Source organism: Nannospalax galili, unplaced genomic scaffold, assembly GCF_000622305.1.
Source record: "Nannospalax galili isolate Female #2095 unplaced genomic scaffold, S.galili_v1.0 scaffold7, whole genome shotgun sequence".
In the NCBI taxonomy this organism is placed as follows: Eukaryota; Metazoa; Chordata; class Mammalia; order Rodentia; family Spalacidae; genus Nannospalax; species Nannospalax galili.
The window spans coordinates 10225124-10231828 of NW_008359081.1; the positions used below are offsets into that span (position 1 = coordinate 10225124).

Genomic DNA, 6705 nt, shown 5'->3' on the forward strand with positions numbered 1-6705 from the left:
ATGTTTTATATAGAGAGCACAAAAAAATCATTGCAAATTTCAACAGTTTAAAGTTTTTGAATAAAGTGCATTATATTGAGGTTTCATTACCAAAGGATATGAAACTCAAGAGAAAATTGTAGTGAAAGTGAAATTATACAAAAGAAATTATCCACCATGTAGAGAGATAAATCAGAAACAGAGCAGTGCTAATTAATAACTTTTGTAAATGATAGGACAAAAAAACTTGATATTCAAGTTGGCATAGAGATCTTAAATATAAATCTGATATTGTAGTGTTCAAAACAAAAAATTGAGATTTTTTCAATTGTTATGAGCATCCAAAATGAGGAAATTGAAGTATCTTGATTGTGTTGCATCATAAATGTACTCACTATGCGTAGGGCTGATGCCAAAGAAGGAGGAAATAACTAGTTTGGAATTCTTACTGAATTTCTACAATTTTTCTGTTTGAAAAATTTGACCTATGTCCTGCAAAGCCACATCCATTAGACCTATTGATTACTTTCATGGTTATATAATTTGAGGGTCAATTGCATTCATGAGCTAATTTCTTTTCATTGGATTCGCTGATGACCCAAGAAAGCTTAAATGGTGATACAGGACTAGAAATACTTTGTAGAGCTGTAAAGCTACTTCAAGAAATTAAAATGTTTAAGTGAGAATTGTAGTCTATTCAGCATCAGGTGGATACCCCTTACGTTTCAGCGACCAACATTCCGGTAGGCAACCTGTAAAACCTTTCGAATTAATCCTCAGTCTTCTGATTTTGTTGGAAAAGCTAGTGGTCTGCTGCTAGTGGAAATTTAGTGGCCAGTTTATGGAAACCTTTGTCTATAAGCTCCTTCCCCAGCTTTATTCATAATTGCAATTTATTCTCATCTTAAACAGGAAAGAACAAAGGATGAACTGTAACAGGGGTTTGGTTTGTGACTGCACATAGTTTTCATCTTTGATATTTAATCTGGAGGCCATTAAACCTAAAAGTAAGAACACATCTCTAGGACATGCAGTACGCAATGGTAAATTCCATTGGAATTTAGTTATTCTTAACGCGTTTACCTTTATCTTACAGTGTTTAGAGTAAAAGAATGCTTCATTCAAAATGTAGAGGATGTAAAGTAATAAAAGGAGAAAAATCATGTGATAGTGAGTGAAATCTAGTCTTCTCATTCTTAATTTCCTGTGAAATTTTAAATTTGTAGTGGAAATACATTTTTTATAAAACAGAATTATGATTGAAAAGTGGTTAAGAAAAAAACTGCTATGGGCTCAAATCCTAACTGGAGCATGTATTAGCTGAGCCAGCTGAGAGAAATTTCTGAGCTCTCTTTTGGGCTTCAGTCTTCACTTGTAAAATAGGATTAATAAAGTCTGGCTGAACACTAGCATGGCATAGAAACCCTTAATAAAAATTTATGGTTATTTTTAATGAAGTAATAACAAATATTGCTTGTTTTATGGTGTGTTTTTTGTATGCGTATGTGTGAGCCAGAGTAATCTGGAATGAGGACTCGCTATGTAGACCACGCTGACCTCCTGTTTTTGCCTCTTAGGTGCTGAGATTACATTTGATTGCCACCATGCTAGAGCAACTCCAAACAGTCTTTTGGAACTGCTTCTCTACACTGCATTTTCCCTCAAAGATCTGTAAGCTAAGAAAGTGCTGTAAACAGAGGACAGGACAGAGTGAAGAAATGAATATACTCCGACCTCTTTAGTTTCTTTCAAGCACCACAGAAAAAGTAGCAAATGCCTAAAAGAAAAGAACATGCATCAGGCTAGTGCTAGTTTACTTCCCATACTGAAATTATTTTGAGCAATGTTGTTCTGATTCTTCTTAATGTTAACGTCTCCTTTTCACCAATTGCAAATACATACTGGGCTTCCTCCCCTGATCTTAGCTAATAAGATAATGAGCCTTAATACAATGATAAAAAACTGCTAAACCGATATATTCATAATTCTAAAAACTATATCCTTTCACAGCTCTAAGTATGCCTTCATTACAGTTTTTAGTTTCAGAATGACGTTATCTACACTTCAGAGTGCCCAGTACCTGCAGGCTTTGCAGCCCTTACCCTTGAACAGCTGAGTAGTCTCTAAATTGAGTCTATTGGGAGCAAGAGTTAAGAAACTTGCATATTGATCATATTGCCAAGACTTTTGCCCAGCAACAGAGATAAATTGAAATTACTCTCTATAGTTTAGGCAGGAAACTAATAATCTGAAGATAAGACCGGGGCTTGATTATTTCTTATCATTTATTCCCGTGCTCTAAAATACCACCAAATGTGATTTTTAAGTAAATAATACATAAATTTACTACATTTGAAATATTGTTGAAAAGGTGTTATTCACACAAAGTAGGAAACCTAGGATTCTGTGAAAGAAATGTTTAACCCTATTTTTATGCTTATTCATATTTAGAAATAATTGATAATTTTGAGTTCTTATTGACAGGACATTCAGCAAGTACATAAAAATTAAGGATATTGTAACTAAAAAGAATGTCTGGAAATTTAAAAGTGTGATATTAAGAATTATGAAATAAATGTACAAATTTTCACAAGTAATATTATGTAAATTCTTCTGATATGTCAGTTTTTTTCTGATTGAAGATACTGACATTAAATTCCTGAATTTAAAATTTGAAGTTGTGAAATATTGGACTAAATATAGAAATAGGAATGTTTATGTAAATTTATAAATAGTTTAAGACTGATTGCCAGTGCTACATTGCTCAATGCAAATATTAAAAGTTCAGATTGACCTAATCATTAAATGAATCATCTAACACATCAGCACAACTATGAGAAAAACATTTCTCTTTTATTATAAGATGAATAATTTAGTACAAAACACAAAGCAACACAGAATATTTAAATTATGAACTGCATGTTAGAATGTCTAATTTTCTTAATTTATTAAATATTAAACAAAATGTGATTTTTAAATAAATAATACTTAAATTTACTACATTGAAAATATTGCTGAAGAGGTGGTATTCACACATGTGTGTTCGTGTGGAGTCATTCTTTTTCCTGTCTATCTTTTTATTTTTTCCCGTCTAGTTTGTTAGTTCTATGCTATTTATGATCATAATATACACATATACACAAAAATTTGAATGCCATATTTACAACTCTTTAAAATCTCCAAGTAATTCTGAATTGTTACATTATGAATCTTGGCAGTGAAAATACGTACATCAACTTAAACCTTGGAAAATATTAAGCAAGTAAATGGGTTAAGCATGAGGCATGGCATGTTGCTATCCCCTTTTTCCTTAGCATCTTATAGGACCCTCTTTATTACTTAATAATTTAAATGTATTTCTGTACATTATAATTCTTATAAGCTCCTCTCTCTGGGTCTTTCTATCTCTAGCTCTCCCTTTCTTTGTCTCTCTCTAACTCTGTTTCTGTCTCTGTCTCTCTCTGTCTCTGTCTCTGTCTCTGTCTCTCTCTCTCTCTCTGTCTGTCTCCCCCCCCCCAGCGTGTGTGTGCACATGCTTGTGTATGCCATGGTTGTGAGTACACACTCATCTAAAGAAGAAAATGGAATATATATTAGGCCAGTATATGTTTCCCAACAAAATTTTTTATACTTCACATGTAATTTGTAAAATGCTGTTTAGGCATTCATTTCCTTCTGGGTAAATGGGAGAAAAACTTATACTTTGTATTTGCTTGTTGTAGATGATTAAATTTTGATTATTCACACTACTATGCTATTGATGCTTTGATCCTTTAAACATCTGGCCTACTCTTTAAAATGCATGAAGTGCACTAATGTCAATCTTTGCTGATAATCAGAAGACCTTTAATTAAGTACCTACAAAGCAACCAAAGATAAACAGGAAAAAAAGGTACAAGTTTGCCACAGAATTCTTTCATAGTCTGTTTCTCAAAAGCAATTAGAATCACTTCTTTTGGCCTGGGTATTAATGAATTCTCATTAAAATTTAAATTTCAAATGATCGCAAGGATATCAAACTTGAGAAGTTGAGCTGATTGTCTACATAATAAATCACACCACAGGAATGTGTCAAAAAGACTAATGCAAGTTCTTTTCCATCCAAAGTTCTGTTTCTTTTTGTCAGTGCTGTGTGAATGTACATAATTTCTTTTGCTTTCTTGAAGCAAAACCCACTGCTATTACACTCTTTCACTGTGATATTTTAAACACATTTCTGGGGCTGCAGAGATGGCTCAGCAGTTAAGAGCACTGGCTGCTCTTGCAGAGGACCTAGGTTTGATTCCCAGTGGGTAAATGGTGGCTAAAAAGCATCGATAACTCTAGGTACAGGAGAATTCTACATCGTCTTCTAGCCTCCACGGGCATTGCAATACAAGGGTACACTTACATACATGCAGTCAATACACTCTTACACATAAAATTAAAGTAAATAAAATTTAAAAAATCATAGTTCTAAGACTATGAGTAAATCCCGTCAGAATGGATAGTATACGATAAATGTTATATTAATTGTATGTGATATGATTTTTTAAAACATAAGCTACAGTTACGTTTTCACACTAAAATAATTTGCTGAAATGAGGGAATAAAGTCAAGTTGAACATTCTCATATTTATATTCCTTAAAGTATGGAACTAATGCTTAAATTGATATTAAATTTTCTTTACCTGATATAAAATATTGTATGTGTGCACATATGTGGGATTGGTCTCTATGGATTAAATAAACTATTGAGCAAAAATATTTGGCTAGCATTTTGTTTATGTATGCTTCTTGTCATTATTACCTAAACAACACAAGTTTACAAGAACTTCTCTAACATTTCCATTGCAGCTGGCATTATAAATAATGTAGAGATGGCTTACGCTATACAGGAGGATGCATGTGTGCAGCATGAAAATGCTATATTATTTGTAAAAAGGACTAAAACATCTGTGAATGTTGGCATACATACTCCTTAAATCAGTCTCATGGCTACTAAAGGTAACTGTTGCTTTATCAATTAGAGAAAATCGATTATATAAAGAAACATAGATATTTTAAATGGCAATAAAATGAAACCATAAAGAAAAACAATGCTTATGTGAAAATTATCTAGTATAGAAGCTGAAAGTTTTAATCTTGAATTAAATACTCTCACAAAATAGATGACACATTTCAGGCTTCATTTTCACTCTTTTACTCATTCTGAGAAAAAAATAAATGAATGTTTTCTCTCAAAATGCATGATTTTCTTTCTTCCTCTAGTAGAGAAAATCAAGAATTTGAATGTTCTTAATATGTTTTCCTAAATGTGACATATCTCAATGAAGAAGTCACTATAACAGTGTTCTGCCACTTTCCTCTTCATTTGCCGAGTTTCAGTGAGACTAATGTCAATTGGTTGCCTTCATTGTTCTGTTTTTTTACCTTATTGGGAGGTTCTTGTTTATTATTTTTCCTCATTCATTCATCATTTCTAATCCAGAAATTCTGTAGAACTTAAATCACAAGACTGTTGGTTATAAATACTTATTCACTGTGAAATTAACTACGATTTGATTTTAATGTGTTGACAAACTTACAAATGAATTCAAATTTTCTATGTGGCAATTAGACACTTTCAGTATCAATTTGCGTTTCCCAACACAATATTTTAATAATTCACTAAGAGGTCATCTTGGCGTCTGTTGCTTGACCTTCAGTATTTCATCCTTTTCTATTCCCTGCCTACCTGTGTATACATTTTGGTTTGTAATGCCTATATAACATGCTGACAAGTTAATTCTACTCTGGTTTACTGACCTTGCATCCTGACTCTCATCTTTCACAACTGGGATCCTGAGAGTTCAGCTTTGACATAGTTTAACTTCTGCAAAGTGAACAAGGTCTTCTTGACATTCCCTTCCATTGTACATATCATTCTGAGTCCTTCAGTACTCGAGTGCACAATATGTACCAAATAATGATAATAATAGTATAGTAATAAATATTCACGTGGAATTGACAAATGTGCTTATGCTATACTAATAGGTTTAACATTTGTGACCATACTTTGATGTTGACATCTGTTAGAGCCATGATATATTAATAAATATCTATGGATAGTAAACAGAAACATAGACTTTGGAAAGTCCCAATCTCAATGCAAAAGTTGTTGAGAATGGAGAAATTTCTGATTGCATACAAATCACCCAGGGCAGAAATTGGGAAATATGTCTCAAATAAGTTCTTTCGTATGTAATAAGATAATGATTCTCTTATTCACAGGGCAGATGATTTTTCCAGGATCATCTACTTATAGCTTTCTATATTAGCATGATTTTATCAACAAAAAGAAGCAACTGACCATATAAGTAAAACATCCTTCCATTGTGATCAAAGCAGTAAAATTTCTCTGATATGATTTGGTAAAATTAATACTTCTCTTAAATTTCTATTATGTGTGATATTTTAGGAACCCTAAGTATTCACATGCCATTTTGGTAGGATATTAAACCTGTTTGATGCCCTAATTAAATAGAACTTTAGGAGTTGGGAAAGAACCAAAATTGATAAATTAGGCTAAATTCCATATCTAATTAGGAAAAAATTATCTAAATAAAATTTGAGATTATCTGCCATAATATATAATTAAAATAGGTGACTGAGTGCTGTCTGTATAGATTTATGTTTTTATGAATGTCCTCTAAATTGGGATACATTGGCCTCACAACGTGACACTATTTGTTTTTTATTTTAAAT

At 32.3% G+C, this 6705-nt stretch overlaps 1 protein-coding gene across 1 annotated transcript in view; it reads right to left on the reverse strand.

Moving 5' to 3' along the window:
* Dmd (dystrophin) overlaps positions 1–6705 on the reverse strand; it is a 2373110-nt gene that overhangs the window by 1000913 nt on the left and 1365492 nt on the right. The gene's annotated exons all lie outside the window — the stretch shown is intronic.